The sequence below is a fragment of the Falco punctatus genome, assembly GCF_963210335.1.
Source record: "Falco punctatus genome assembly, chromosome: 8".
Taxonomy (NCBI): Eukaryota; Metazoa; Chordata; class Aves; order Falconiformes; family Falconidae; genus Falco; species Falco punctatus.
The window spans coordinates 11,596,952-11,613,433 of NC_137588.1; the positions used below are offsets into that span (position 1 = coordinate 11,596,952).

The following is a 16,482-nucleotide window of genomic DNA, read 5'->3' on the forward strand; positions in this document are numbered from 1 at the left end:
TGACAACAATGCTACACATGTAACAACAGCGTGCTTGCTCCAAGGTTCTGCAGCACCGTAAGTGTATCATTAGCCGTTATTTTTTATATTGCTTGAGATCACTTGGGAAGTCAATAGCAGAGCTGGGTTTTGAGCTCAGCCCACCCAATCGCCATCTCCCTTTCTGTTGGCCATGGGACCAACACACACAGAGGTATTATACTGTGCTCTGCCCTGTATAACAGTGTTCAAAACCAGTCATGGTCACAAAGTGAGTAGTTCTAGATACAGAGCAAACTTTGGATCAAACCTCTTATCATACTACTAAGAGCAAGACAAGCTAGAGCTGTTTTCCACCACCTGCTAAGCTTCTATTTTCTCATTGACCCATGACTTTTAGGACAGTTCTATTATTTCCATTATGTGGCTTCAATATTATCATACCTAGAAAAGCCATTCACCAGCTTGGACTAGGTAACTCCTCCATCCACAGCATTTTTTTATGTACTTCTGAAGGACCACATTCTGCCCCTGATATGCATACTATCTAGCACCTTCTTCCCCAAACGCTCCCATTGCTACAGCAGCAATCTGCAACAAGTCCAGTGCTGCAGCAGAGTTTGGCTCCTGGGCAGCCAGCAGAACCATGAAGGACCAGCAATGGTGATAAACTACAGAGGTTAGCCGGGCTGTAGCCACAGATATGAAGGTCAAAATTATAGATCATAAGAAAGGATTGGTCTGGAGAAGAAGTTATATGAAACTGCAAACTTTAAACATGTAACAAATTAAACATCTGGTCTGAGAAATCTAGGTAAGTTTTCAGATTCTATACCTAAATGTACAGACAAGAGGTGGCAGTACTGTTACCTCCTGGTACTCACTCCCAGAATTATTAAGGCCACTGTTATACCTATGTTATCCTTCACAATACAATCATATGCCAACTGCTCCTATATTTCTCTAACAAGTATCTTCTTCCATTTGTATTTTCAAATAAAAACACTTCAAAGAAATAACCCATACTATGCAGAACGATGGTTTTCCCCAGTATGTGCCATGAAAGCTCAGGAGAAATCCACAGGTCATAATCATGTTTGATAAGGGAAATCTATCTTCCAGCAGCTAGAGAACAGAAAAGGGGATCTGAAACTTACTTCTACTAAAAGGCAATTTAAAGTTCTAGATGTTTAAGACACCAAGTCTTCCTTTACTCCACACCAGCATAATTCCCACATACACCAAGACAGGCTTTTACAAAAGGTGAGGCTGACCGCAGTGTGTGTCTCTACTGAAGAGCCTTTAGAACAATTTGGCACCCTGCCCATCGGGAGGCAGGTAAGAGGCTCTTCCCAGATCCTTGTAAAGCTCACGTTTGCTGGACTCCTCCTCAAAGGGCAAGTCTTCTTTACTCTTACATGATACATGGCTACAGAGACACTACAAGGTACTGTAAAAAAAAAAAATCAAACTGTTAAAAATGAAGGTTGTGACAAAGTCCTGAAGTTTTTTGGTGATTCGTTACATGCAGGCTGTACTGTACTAACTTTATCATGACAAATTCTCTACAAATTCAAACAAGCATATAAGGAACAGCCAGTCACTGTCAGTCCCGTTCTCCTTGTCAAGGACAACAGCAGAATACGTCACCTCTGGAATCACATCTACAAGGCGCTCTGGCACTGCCCCTGTCCCGTCTTACAGCATGGCTCATTTACCTGGCTCTGAGCACTGACCTTATGGTCATTTTTATTTCCTAGCTGCTGCACTCCCTGCAGCTTACACTATCCCCCATCTAACCTCATGATGGTAAATAGTCACAGCTTGTGCTCTGCACTCAGGCAAAATTTTCATCTGCACTGCTTGATTTGACATAGTTTTCCTGTATTTTGTTATTCCTGCCTGAATAAGCTACTTCCACACCTCTGCATGACTTTTTTTTTTTTTTTTTTTTTTTTATTCCTTAAAGTTCTTATCTCTGTTTAATGTCTTCCACCCCACCTCCTTCAGCACCTGGGAAGCCTATGGACAACTCAGCAGCTAACCTATTATAGATAAGAATATCCCTGCTATTTACCAATTTGTTTCAAAGCAGAACACTACAAAAATCTCTGGTCTGCCCCAAGGAGCAGAAGAAAGGTCATGCCTTCTACTGTTTTCTTGCTGATAATCCAAGCAATCTTTCCTGTTCAATTTGCAATCAGCACTCAAAAGTCCTGCAGTTTAAAAGCATGACCTAGCACAACACAGCACAACTGCATTACGTAAGACTGAGATGAGAGACAGGCAATCGTAGGGGCTCTGTGGAGAGGCACAGTGCCCCATAAAACATGCAGACTGCCCTCTGCAACAGGGCATGCACATGGGGGCAAGCACAGTACCCATCTCCCAACAACTCACCAGAACACCCATCCACTGGTCACCAGTAGAGAAGAGGGTCTGTACCATACTTTTTAATCAAGTGGAGATCAGAAAACACCTTCAGAGGAGGGTAAAATTCAAACAGAAGAATCAAAGACAGTTTTAAATCGCAGTGGTGAATGTGACAGCTCCCATGCAAAGAGTCTACCGGCATATGTATTGAGACACACAGAGTTCATGTAACCCTACAAAACTAGGCAGCATATTAGAAGAAATCAATTGGAGCTGAAGAAAGTAGCCTTTGAAGAAATGCAAGCACTGACATTTTAAAGGCTGCTTCTCAGGAACACGGATTTATTTCACAGTTAAAATACTTTGTTCAATCTGCCTTGAGAACAGGCCAGGAGCAATCCAACTAGATCAGGTCCCAAGCCCTTCCATTAGCACAGCAGCATCACCTTTGCTTATCCCCTCCTCAAAGGGGTCTATTTTCAGACTCCTAAGGTAGATCACAGCCTCCCGAGATCTGTTGCTCTTGTGAAAGTTGGTATGAAAAACACACTCTGGTCTAAAATCTCCTGAGAATCTCTTAGTGACATCTGCACCTGCAAATGCAAGACTGAGAATTTCACCCTGCTTTGCCACATCTTCTGAGTCCACACCTGGCACTGCTGAACCTACCTGAATCCCAACTTCCAACTGCTCTATAAAGCTAATTAGGAAGCTAATACTGCTTCCTGATTGAGGCAGACACAGCTTAACAGAGGCAAGGCAGTGTCTACTCTGCACCATTACAGAGAAGGACACACCGTTCACCCCTTAGCCTTACAGCAAGGCTTCAGCTATGCTGACTTGGCTGCAGGGCTGTCACATTGCCCTCTCTGGTATAAAGGTCTGCAAAATGCCACCCCTTGCTCTGGCTCCAAAGGCTCCACAGGGCTCTGTGCAAGGGGGAAACAGGATTTGCAGACAGGCGAGCAGTATTTCCAGACCTGTAGGGCTAATCTTGGGCTTTCCTGCTCAAAGACTATAAATCAACCTTTAAAACAGAAAAATACCACACCGCTGTTTTAAAACTTCTGGACCAGCTGTCACTCTACTTATAGCCTAAATGTCCCTCTCTCTCATTTTTTTTTTTTTTTCCCTTGCAAGAGCAAGTTTTATCCACAAAGTCATGCACCTTAAAAATGCCCTGAACCCGCAAATCACAGTTGCTGTGCCTGGGCACATGATTCATAACCACAATAAAGTTGTCTGAGGCTTACCTACTCTCTTCTGCACTGACACTAATTCTGAAGATTAAAAATGAGATGCAGATTGCTTCTTCTGCAAATATACTCTGTGACCTTCATGGAAGCTAGGTAACCTTCGTTCTTTACCTGCAAAATACCCACCATACAGGTGAGTTACTATCCCCCTTGGCATCTCCCACACCTCTCTTCTCTCCCTAACAAAGCCAAAGCACAGCAAAATACAAACCCCATTCACACTCGGAGAAGAGCTCCAAGATCCCACAACTTTGTAATGTCAGCATCACCACATATAGGCTGGAGAAAGAGTAGCTTCTGGAAACACCATACACACATCTGAGTATGCCTGAAGAGATTACGGTTTAAAAAAAAAAGACTGCGTTAACTACGTCAGTGGCCAGTGTCTGTGATCTGTCAAATGAATACTGCTCCCAAAAATGAGTGCTTGCATCTTCAAAATGCATCTTTTTGATTGGGAAGACAGGAGATACTCCCACACAGGAGAGCAGCATCCCTGTGCAGTCAGGGCTTTCACTCTTCCCACAGCTGTAAGGCCTTGCTGAGGAAGGGTGGGTGAAGTCAGCACAAAGGAAACAGACATCCTCTTCATGACTTCTGTCTAAAAAAATATCAGCTTGTCCCTACCTCAAATGCAGTTATCTAGCATGCAGCTTGTCCAGGCAACCTGCGGGGTCCAAATGGTGCACCCCCTGTGAAACCCACCGGTCTCCAACCAGGCGGCCTTTCTATGTACTGCTCAGCTGAATTTGAACCTTCTTGCCCCAGCAAACAGGCTGCAAGGCCCACCCAGCTTTAAACCTGCTGCCTTCACTGCAATCATGTGATACAGAAGAGTTTGAATCCGGGGGCCTGAACAGTCATGCCCTCCCCCCAGCAGCAGCAGCTGGGTCTGTGGGACTCCCCATTTGCTTTCAGTTGCTCTCTGGCCTTTTGACAGAGGAACGAGGAATGATAAAAGCACTTGGGCAGCGAGAGTTCATCCATCAGGTCCTAGCGCTGGGCTGGGCAGGACAACCGGCAAGCAGCTTCTGTTCACACGTTTGTTTTTACCATCTTCCTAACTGGAGGTTTTTTATTCATTACAGTAGCGAAGAAAATGCAGAGCTGCTTCAGCTGAGGTGCAGCAGAACATTCTTTTCTTTTAACTTTTTTCCCCCCCTGCCCAGATAATTGCAGTTACCCCAGATAACACGGTGAAAGCAGTAACATTTCCCTGCAGGACAAATAGGCTACAGGATTTCTCCAAACTGCAAATTATTTCATTATTTGTTAATTACCAGTGTTGCAGAAACAGACCAAACACTTGAAAGTCTTCAGCTTTAGATTTTGTTTTCAAATATTCTTTACATGAAAGATGCTCTCCCTGTACTGCATTTGTGAAAACAGAATCACTTTTGTCTATTTGTGGAGAGACCAGAAAATTAATTTTAAAAGGGAGCGAACTGCCCACGATGGGTAGAAATAAACAAGCCGAATTCCTGCACTACAGTACTTCTGTGAGACTTGCTTCTTCCGTCTTACACAGTGAGAGATGAACACTGAAAGCAATTTTACATCTTGTTCTGTCAGCACATGAGATACCTAATAAATCCCAAGATGCAGAAAACACCCAGAAGGCTTTTTTTCTGTTTCTTTTGGCTGTATAATTACAGGCAGTAGTTACAACACTCACGCTACCTCCTCCTCTTACCCTTGCAGAAATAATAGACAAACAATGTGAAAAACATAAAAGATACCAGAGGAAAACCTAATTGCAATGTTTTGCGTAAATACAGGACATCTTTCAGGTGTCTGCCTGGTTTCTACAGGATCCGGTGCTATTCTTTCCAGAATGGCTTGATCCAAGTAATTCATTTTCTTAAATGCTTTATTTGCATAAGACTGTAAGGCACCTGAACGCAGGCAAAAAGCAGCCCAAGCAGCAGGTGCTTCACTGATCTCAGGCCTCAGTGCTGATTAACACCATCAGGGATGCTGATCCTGAGGAATACATAATCGCTGCTCATGGCCTACGACTATTTTCCCAGCACCAGCACCACCTCCCCTGCCACGCACAAAAGGCGCTTCCTTCTCATCCCCAGACAACACAGCAAAACCAGAGGGTCTGCCATGGGACGGAAACCTGGGGCTGCTGCTGCCCACAGAGCCTGCAGCAGCGCTCCAGAGGGCCTGCAAGGGGAAAACAGTAGCACCAGACCCTGCTGGCAAAGTTTCTGATGGATTCAGGAAGGCCAGACTTCACACAGAGGAAGCATTAATCCCATGGAAAGCAGGAAGAAATCATGGAGACATGCTCCTGTGTGATGTCTTGCCAAACCTCCGCACTGAAGCAAAGCTGAGGTTCCTCAAAGCTGGGTCCTTGCACCACTACCATAACTGCTAATGTTTTAAGACGGTAGGCATTACACTCCCAGACAATTTGACCAGCCTGACCAGAAAGAAAGCAAGCCCTCCACCACGTGCTCACTATTACCACAACCTCTGAGACCAGCAGTAATGCCAACAGCAACGTCTAGAGAAGAGGTAACTGAAGATGTATGATTTCTCTATCCTAAAAAGTGTCATGTTTTTTGTTCACACAGTAAAACAACCAGATTATTGTAATAGTAAAAAGGCAAATCAGTTCCAGGCAAAAACAGTGGGGTTTCATATTAAAGTTTCAAAGTTAAATACATCCTGCCTTTATACGTTGCTCAGACAAATGATTGAAGCTCATAGAGAAATCAACTGAATTCTACAATCCACCTTTCAAAGTTTGAAAATCAAGAATTTGGTGAATGGCTGTCATTAATTCCATATGCTTCCAAGGTGAGAGGCAATACTATAAGAGATACTGTAATGCCTTTAGATAAGGAGGCACTGCTTACCCCTGCAGCAGTTAAGAGCTGAAAGAAAAATAACCAATTCTTCCTATGACTATAATCTCACTTCTTTCAGGATGTCACCCCTTTCCTTCTTTCCACCCCTTTCCACACGGAAAATCTGACACTTCTCTTTAGGCAGAGCTGCAGTGAGATCCTCCATACTGCCTTATCAGATCAAACAGCTTTAAAACTTGTTCTGTTGTTAATGGCACCAGTGGAAAAAAAATTTACAAGTGACTTTATGGGAGAAAGGAAAGACTCTTGACAAATCACCTGTTGAGGGGTAATGGTTCCAGAAATGTGTGAGGACATAAGGAGATAAAAATCTATGAACAGGATATGAGCAGCGACTGTACAAAACAGAAAAGCTTCTATTTCTGACTGCTACACACTGAAATGCTTTCTCCCCACCAAAACCAAAAGATACTCAAGTCATAAAGTCATTACAGCCCCTATGTTCAAAGGCTATAAAGTGAAGTAAATCTTGTAGGCAGAGATAACATCTGCAGCTGGGAGGGGAAAAAAAAAAAAAAAAAAAAAAAAAACCAAACCCAAAACCAACCTACACCAAGAAAAGCTTTCAGGAACAGAAACTTTTATACACATCTTTACCACTGGCCTGCAAACTTGCCTGTTTTTCCTGCTGTATCACATAATCTCATAAAAGATGTTTTCTCTTTCCAAAGAGATTTGTCTTGCTTAATTTAACTTTTCAGGTTAGAATGAAAGGGCCTAACATCTATTCTTTAATACTGTCTCAGAAGACGTCACAGCTGTATTACAAAGAAAGGGCCTGGCTCCTACTCCCATTGAAGTCAAGAGCAAAACTCCCACTCATTGCTAAGGAGAAGGAACTAATCAAAACTGTTATTATCCTCCTGCCTTCCAGCCTCCTGGTATGGCATGCAGGAAGTAACAAGGGATATGCTTTTACCCCGCTGAATTACTAAAATAAGGATTAAAAATATATATATATTGTAAGGGCCTACTGGCTGGTCTAGTAATTTATTCCACATAAATGAACTGCATCACAGAGTGTTTGAAGACTGAGCATTAAGTAGAAGCAGATGCTTGCAGTTCTACAATATGTTGTTTCCTTTTAAAAAAAGTTGTGTACCACCTGTTCCTTCCATTTGCTGTTTTTTCTTGAAGACATTGCTGGCAATGGACTTAGTCATTAAAAAACAATCCACGAACACTTACTTGGTTAACTAACTAGCACTCGGGAGCTGCTGGCGTCAATAAGAACAACTTCCTTGGATACTCCCTCAATAAATATTTTTCTGGCCCTGCCTCTGCATTTCACATCTGGTGTTTGGTAGAATATTAACTCAAGCATTTGCTATCACTCAGAAAACTGCTGCTTCTTAAAACTCTGCATCTTTATACATTATATGGAGTCTCAGACAACAAAAAACAAAGTAGCCCTGAAAAAGAGCACCTATTTCTGTATATTCATAATCTCAGGCTTGGAATTGTTTGAGTGAGTGGGATTTGGACATGTAGTCCGTACACCCAGATGGACCTAAAAGAGAACAAAAACAACAAGCCAGTTCTGCTGCTGTGCAATATTGACACGCTTATGCTTACTTCAGTAGAGCCATGCCAATTAGAAATCTGGTTCATCTGACTTAATACTGCAAGTATAGCTGGTTCAGAGTCATATGGGTGCCAGCTGGTTTGCCCTACACTACTGGAGAAAAGATATTACAGCCACAGTATTCATTTACCACCTCCCCCTTCATTTCCTCCCTGGCACAGGACCTATGGCAGACGGGCTTCCCTGGTGCCCATCCAACCCACAGGGTCCCAGGAAGGAAGGTGCCACATCATCACCCTTCTTACTTTTCCACCTACAAACACGGGGAATGTCACACCCGTCTGCAACATGTGCTCTCAGTCCACAAGACAGGGCTGGTTAACAGTGCAGTTTGACGGTCTCCATCCTGAACTGCTGGATGCAGCCCAGGACATGTGTTTTTCTAACTCCAGCATAGTGGCCAGACCACAGCCCTCCTGCCACCCACGGCTCACAACTGACCACCGAGCATGCAAGGCAGTACGCTGCACATCCCAGCAAAGTGCTGCTGCGGGCAAACACCAGGAGATCTCTAGATGGAGAAACTCTCCCTCTCTGCTTCACACTCTGGAATGCTCCTTACAAGAGTAGCACTTGGAACAACAATACAAGGAGCACTTCCAATCAGCTGGATTTTTTAAATTTTTTTTTTCTTTTTGTTAAGTTCAAGTTCTCTGTGATTCCAATATGAACAGCCAAGGCTCGGCTCAGTCTGAACAGCTTCTACCTCATGTGACTCTCTGTCTATGGTATTTAGATATGCCTTTAGATTTAAACCAAAGGATGCTGGATGTGATGTCAGTACCTTCAATGAGGAAGCAAGCCTGGCTTACTCTAGTCTTTATTTTAGCACAAAGAGAAGCATATTACACAGGAAATCTGCAACAGAGAAAGGAGTGGGCCTAAAAATAACATCCTTGTTGTTTGGCCATGTGAACTGTCCTCACTCCCCTGTACAACACATGTGACATTGCCCTTCTCAGAAACCTCTGCTGTGGGAGTCGTTTGCATTGCTGAATCCCTTCACAGTTTTTTTTCCTAGTAGTAGAGTAGGAGAGAGTGGTAATGATGAGTATATGTGAGCAGCTCTGGAAAACAAGTTGAGGTACATAATCTTACATGGGGAATTAAAGAACCAGTACACCCTGGTGGAATGACACTTAGATTTCTCCAAGAAATCGGGTGCCTTATTACAATTGTTTATTTGCTATGTTATAGCAGACCACTTTTACAAAATAAATGGTCTGAAAGAGAAGCAATTTTAAAGACAGAAGCGAAAAAGACTCCATAAGTGATGATCACAGTTCTCATATCACTCTTAACAGGATAGAGGTAAATGCTCAGCTAGCTCTGTAGGGCTTGTAAGAACAACAGCTCACTCAGTTTCTTCATACCTCACACTATACAGAGAACAGAGGTGTCCAAATACCAAAAGCTTTTTCTAGATTCAATGGAAAGAGAGAGGTTCTCCAGAAAATGGCTCAACCACACGTGACCTTCACAGTCCTCCTGAGGTACTAATCTACAGGCTCTGCTCTCTGCAGGACAGCAGGATGAGCACATGTCTTGCAAGCAGAAGCCACACACAAGGGCCTATGTTAAGCTTGGCAATGCAGGTCTTCAGGCTTTTGATAAAATTCTCTCAATTCTTTTTTTTTCATACCACACTGAAAAATGCCATGAATTAGTACAGATCTGGGAACTGTTTCCTACATGCACTTGTGACATTCCTGTGAAATACTCTGATAAAATTTAAAAACATGGTTTTCTTGTTTTTGTTGTTGGGTTTTGTTTTGTTTTTTTTTTTTTAATTCTCAGTAAAACACAACCATTATACTTACATTTCTTGTTTCGAGGATTTGTGTTTTCACACTTGCAGGGCAATAAAAATTAGGTAATATTTTGGTTCAATATGTGCCTGAGCTTGCAGAGACAGGCTTGAGACAAGTGGTCTTGCTTTCATTCCTTTGTGCAAGATACAGAACTGCTATGTAATGAGCAAGGAGGAGAGGGAAAGTGCTTTGGGGAAGTCCAGAAAGTGATGCAACAGAGCGAGACCAAGAAACAGGTGAAGAATTTTTCTGTGCCATTACATGGGTTGTGTACAAGGTTAAGAGAGGGTTATAAGGAAGGCTATCAAGAAAAGAAGGGAGAGCTGAACATTTAGTGTGCTGTGAAAAAGTAACATGATCTGAATGTATGTTAGATTCATGTAGGAGAAGAGGAAAAGAGAATGCTATCAGAGAGGAGAACAAGACTAACAAAATTCAAAAAGTTCAGTGTTTATTCAGTCCTGGTCCAGAGCTGCTCCTTCAGATTGTACTCACTGTCCGATCAGCCTACTAAAGTGAGACTTAGGCAACTGATTAATTACAAGACAGTTTTTTGCTCCCCATTTATGCAAGAACACTATTTCTCCACATGATAACCTGTATGCAGATCGAATACAGCTAAAAGTACCCATGTGCCGTGTACTGGGAAAATTAGATTACTACTCACTTCTAAGAGCAGACAGGAGTTTACCTATCCCTTTCAGCTGACAGGTCACCAGCCTGCACTGGCTTTCCTGATTACACACATTACTGTTTGTGATGAGCTGTTGGTAAGAGGAGACAGCGTATTCAACACCTGCCATAAAGATTTCGGAAGCTCAGACTAGCACCACTGAATTAAAATGCAGAATGAACTCTCCTTGACTTCACTGTTACTTTTTGCAAAAAGCACCACCAAAACAGCTTCGTTGACACTTTAAGCTCAGATCCTCAAATCAGTCCCTCCCATTAGAGTTATTGGACTTGGCCTCATTACAGCTTTGAAAGACACTGCTCTTCCTGACTATTTAACTTTTGGCCTAATGAATCATGTTCAATGACACACAGAGGCTGGCAAGGAGCAGCTAGAAGAAGCATCTTGTACTCAAATCTTGTACTTGAAATCAAAGCTAGACCTTTTCTTGCTGGACAAGGATTAATACCATCAGCAGGACCTTTGGCAGTTTCATTTCAAGTACGTTGACAACTGCAGGCTTGCTTATAAATTTTCACACCTCACCTGTTTCTCTCACTGCCTTCCACAAACACATGAGACAAGGCTTATGTGACTGTGGCAATTCTTTTTAGCATCCTGAAAATACAAGCAGTATGTCTGCACTGCAGCCCATCACAGCTGTAATGCAGTATGTCAGAGCTGATGACAAACACTCCACTCTGAAATACCCAGCAAAGATAATGCTGCTCTGCACCGCAATACTGCTGGTCACTCTTCTGATGTACTCTGGACATGTACTCTAGAAAGATTCGTGCCTTCAGACTTAGGAAAAAACAGCTATGACCTCCAAGAGAGAAACAAGAGGCTGCAGTAAGAGCAGCAATGTTGTGGCCAGAAGAAACTGCCCCCAGCACACAGATGCAGGCAACCATGTCCCAGTTTTTACTCCATTCCCCACTCTAGAAAGAAGATAAGAACCAGCTCCAAAAGAGGAAAAAATAAAACTAACAAACAAAAAACAACCAAAAAAAATGCCAAAACAAACCCCATGACTTCACCATGGCTGTGCAGTGTCACCACATAAACCTGGTGCTTGAAAACTTCAAATAGCTGAGATCAGCATGTTTCTTGGCTCAAGAGGAATGACTTAATAATTGTACTTGCAACAACTACTGGATAAAGTGAAAGTGGTATTTGTCAGTTCTCCATGTTTTTTTTTCTTGAACCCTCCTCCCAACAGATAATGCCAGGGTGCAGTGGGAAATCCAGGGATCAGCATTTCTTTGCATCTGTGCTGCATTGCGAATTTGTGCATTCTGTAAACAATCTCAATAAAACTTTTCAATAAGGCAGAGCAACAAACCCTCAGACAAGGTGGACGTGGTGACTGATAGACAAATAATCAGCACATGTTGCAGAGAACATTCCTGGCAACCATGAACCCTAAATTTGAAGTGTGAAAAGAGAAAAATGCCATGTCATAGATTCAGCTTGCAGTACTTTTACTCAGCAGCATCAGCTTTTGGATAGCTCAACTTGTAATGCCAGCAGGATATTTCCTATAGAAAACCAGACACCTGCACAAAAATTTGGCAAAAATCCTAATGTGTTTTTATTTTCACTTAAGTTTCCACCTCTATGCCATCAACACCTTCACTGTACAGCCCAGGAAATGCATGCGTTCTTTGTTTAAAACACGATCCAAATACATAACACACACGCAGACAGGAGGAATCCTGTCAAACTATTTGGTTTTGTTTGAACAAGCCACAGAGATTTATTAGGCAATCCATCCTAATAAAGTCAAAACGTACAGCATTTCCAGCTCTCTGGAATGACTGACACGAGACCAACAAAACCAGAAAACCCACCTTTTGGTGTAGTCCCGTTGTCAGTCACAGGATATTTTAGTTCAGGTTTATACAATCTGAAACAAAATAAAAGCTCTCAGTTAGTGGCAGCTATTAAAGGGAAAACACTCTCATTTTATTAAATGAATTACTCATGAATTGCAACATGTGATTAACAAAATACCCCTTTTCTCTGCTTTTGGTAACATGTGCAAAGTTATACCAGGCTTTCCTTTCCAGTGACTAGAACCTCTCCTGCCATCATAGCTTACGTCCTGTCATATGCACCAGACCACATCCCACCAAAGATCTTGGGCCTTTAGAACGCCTACTCTTATATACAGTGGAAATCCACAGAAAAGCAGATTCTACTGAAACAGGCTACACTGATGGTTTCTGTTAGGATCAGAGTTTCACAGAAACAACTAAATTCCTCCTTCCTTTACAGAAAGATCGGCAGGCAGAAGACCTTGCATGTATCTAGATTCATTGGGGATGGTTCTCCAAGAATTACAAAAGACGGTAACAGCAACAACCAAATGTACAAGGAGCCAACAAAAAAGAATGTAGATAATACACTGATTTACCAAAAGTTTCCTTGTTTCCAGGAATCCCAGTTATATCACACAGTAAAATCTCATGCATTTACAAGCCGTGGACCAGACTGATGTGATCTATGAATCGAAGATCATCTAATAGAGGATCATGAACCACAGAAAAGCTGCAACATGGAAGTGCTGCTGAGCAGTCACAGAGGAGAACTCTCTCTGGTGCTACCGCCATTTATTGTATGACCTTGGGCAGTTCCTCAGCTACTTTGTGCTCTGGTTACTACCATATCATACAATAAGTATAATATCATCGCAACAGTATAAATGAGGATTAATTACTGCTTTGCAAATCCTGGGAAACGCTGGGCAGGGGAGAAGCACCTATAAAGTGCAAAGTGTTGGTATTTACGAATTGTATTGGATTGCCCAAGAAGAAGGGAGAACAGACTTCTCTTCCTAGCTTCAAGCCAACAGCCAAACAGACCGTTTTCCAGTACTACTACCCTTAATCAGCATGTGCTCTACCTGCAGAATTAACTTCTGCCAGAAGTTGTGAGTAACAAAAATCACAGCTGAACAAAGCTATATAAGATATTCACTGCTTGACAAGGGAAGGGTGGGGAGAAGATAAACGCTAGCAAGAATAAAAGCACTTTCTACTTTTAGTCAACTTTGCTATGTCTCACTGTACCCATGAGCATAGGGATGGCCGCTGAAAGCAATGGGAGTCTTGTCTCTGACTTTATCAGACTTAGAAATGAAGCGCTTCATTTCACAGAAAGCTGGTGAAGGGCAGATTCAGTGGCTTGCCAAAGTTAACATGAGTCATTGGCTGAATCATGAGCAGAAAGAAAGACGACCCATCCCTACCTCCTTCTTTTAAGCATGGGGCAACTCTCTGAAAGCACAAAAAGATTAAGTCTAAGACTAAGTCGGTAAAAAGACTAAGTCCCCCCAATACCAGAAAATGAGAAGTCAGTTCTTACAATATGCTGGCCAGGCGTGGTACCTATTATCTTCAGTTAATTCCATATGTCTGAGAAGGAAATCAGCTTAAAGCTGGTTAGACTTGCTAAAAGAGATTTGTCTAAAGCCCCACCCCCAGGTGCGGTGTCATGCACCAGAGATCTGGCATTCTTTAAGAAGATGCTACTGTCCAGACACTGTTGATAATGGTCAGCAAAACACAACCACCTAACAACTAATACATAACATTCCCCTCTTGAGTAGAACCCCATTCAGAACCTGCTAATCTCCAAGGAGCTCCCAGTCCATCTCCAAAGCAAGAGATGAGGACAGCCAGTATTGGCAGGATCCCTTTTATAAAGCTTCTGATGAGCATATGATGGACAAGCACACAACCCTGGCACCTCCAGCAAGCAGAACTCCCAGATTCTTTAAGGCCTGGCCCACAATGTTTATTCCTTGGGAGACTCTACATATCCTAGTATCTTGGGTCATGACAGAAGGGAAACAGACTTGTTGCTAGCAATATAATATGGCTGTGAAACATCAATCTGACACCTATTTACTTTTTCTGCTACAGTTACACTCAGTTGACTCTGCTTTAGAAGCCTCAAAATTTTCAAAATCACAGCCCTGGCTCACGGAGCCTGTGGTGAACACCCAGGACCCATTTAGGAAAAGATCACTAATAAATAAAGTACCATGCCTGCTGCTTGACTCCAAGAAAACACAATTTGCACTGATACACGTTGGCATTTTGTCTTCTGAATACTTGTTGGTTAATAAAATCAGGAGCTGTTATTAAAGAACATGCCTATGTTGAATAATTTATCTACCCCTTTCTTGTAACTATAGTGGCATTTGCTAACGCTATCAGCATTTATGTGAAGCCAGTGTTCCCGCAAGGAGTCACACTGACAGATCTGGTTAGCAATGTCCTTCACCAACAGCTTTCCAGTAACATGCATTAGGAAAATACAGCTGTCCAGTAATTCCAATCTTTCAGCCTACACCAGCCTCAAGAGAGGGGCACATGCTGTGAAGACAGCTGTACTTACCGGAAATAGCCACTGGCATAGTGGACACATCAAGATGTTCTAACACCCTGGGTACGTTTCATTTCAAAACATGGAGTCGGTTTGGCTAAAAGGAAGAAACTTCAAAAATCTGAAGGCAGGAGATGCATTAGGTAATGGTGATCACGAAGTGACAACACCAACTATTCAAATGGAAGGAATGAGTGCAGCAGACTAAGGACAGTAAGTCTCAAATAAAAAAATAAAAAATTTCAAGCAACCCTGCACAGGTCTGTAGGGCTTCATGGGAGGCTACAAGTGCTGGAGATGGAATAAAGATACAAAGATTAACTTTGCTTTGGCAAAAGAAAGATGGGACATTAAGTAACTACAGTACTGACCAAAACAGAGACACATGTTTAAAGAATATTAAGAAGAGACTCAAGCAAGCAAGCCAGCGGAAACAGATGAAATTAAACTACAATTCCTTTATTATGTAAAAAAAAAAAAAAAAACAACAGCCCAAAACAAAAAACGCACACACTAATGGATAAAACCACTGACACTGTGAACTCATGGGAGATGAGGGAAGCCCTAAAGCTCTGCCCAAAGGCAAGCACAGAGCTACCATTAAAAGGAAAGAGGATGATGACCACACAGGGAACTAGAGACCTGTCAGACTAACTCAGATTGCTGAATCAAATTGTTAATTGATTATAAATACCCAAAAGATGGTTAGATGATCAAAATCAGCAAATCTGCTTCTGTGAAGAGCCAACCAAGATCTATCTAATCTTAATCTGGTCTAATCTAGTTTTCTGTTACAGTATGCATATTTACTGGAAAAAGGACAGCACAGACATACTATATTCTTCAGTGGTTTGAATTGAGTTCTCAGAGGTGTCAGCCTTAGGCTCACTTCTTCACAGTATTTTGTGTGACTAGCCAAAAGAAAGCACTGAACCAGGAGAGTTTACAAGTATTTCCTTAGGTCCAAAATTGATGCCATCAAACTCAGTGCTGTAGCAGTGCTGCTGCAGAGGCAGCAAGAAGAAACGTTTCAGCACACAGCTTCATCCACCAACATCTTAGCTGAAGCCCAGCAGGCTGAGCCCAGATACCTGAGTTTGCACAGGAGGAGCTGGCGTGCAAACCCACATTCCTCTCTGCTGTGATGACTCTAAGGTGGAGGCCAGTCACACCCCACAGAAAAGTGAAACGAACAACTGGATATTCAGCTTCCACAGTCAGATTTTCCAGAGCTCTTCTGTCAGATCCATCAACCTAGTACTGTTAACTGCTGTCTGCAACACAGACATGCCTTAACACAGAAGATAATCCTCCAAAGTATAAAGCTAGCAGTTGTTCAACATGTCTGAAAGACTTGCAAAGGAGATTTAAGATAATCTAACTAAATTAGGAACCTACTGAAGCTGTACACCACCTTCACTGGACAGTCAAAAATATCTAGGTAAACAGGACAGGCATATCTCAGGGAACCTGCCTCCACAACCAAGGTCTGCCTCGTATCCCTTGCAATTCTTTCCTTTTGTGGCAT

At 42.4% G+C, this 16,482-nt stretch overlaps 1 protein-coding gene across 30 annotated transcripts in view; it reads right to left on the minus strand.

The window, feature by feature from the left end:
* Positions 1–16,482, minus strand: part of MAP2 (microtubule associated protein 2) — a 242,159-nt gene that overhangs the window by 173,756 nt on the left and 51,921 nt on the right. For 28 of the 30 annotated variants that reach the window (XM_080398344.1, XM_080398366.1, XM_080398378.1 and 25 more), the window contains one exon: positions 12,413–12,468. The exons of the other annotated variants lie outside the window; for them this stretch is intronic. The gene's annotated coding sequence lies outside the window, so the exon portion shown is untranslated. The remainder of the gene's footprint in view (positions 1–12,412; positions 12,469–16,482) is intronic. 30 annotated transcript variants of the gene reach the window in all.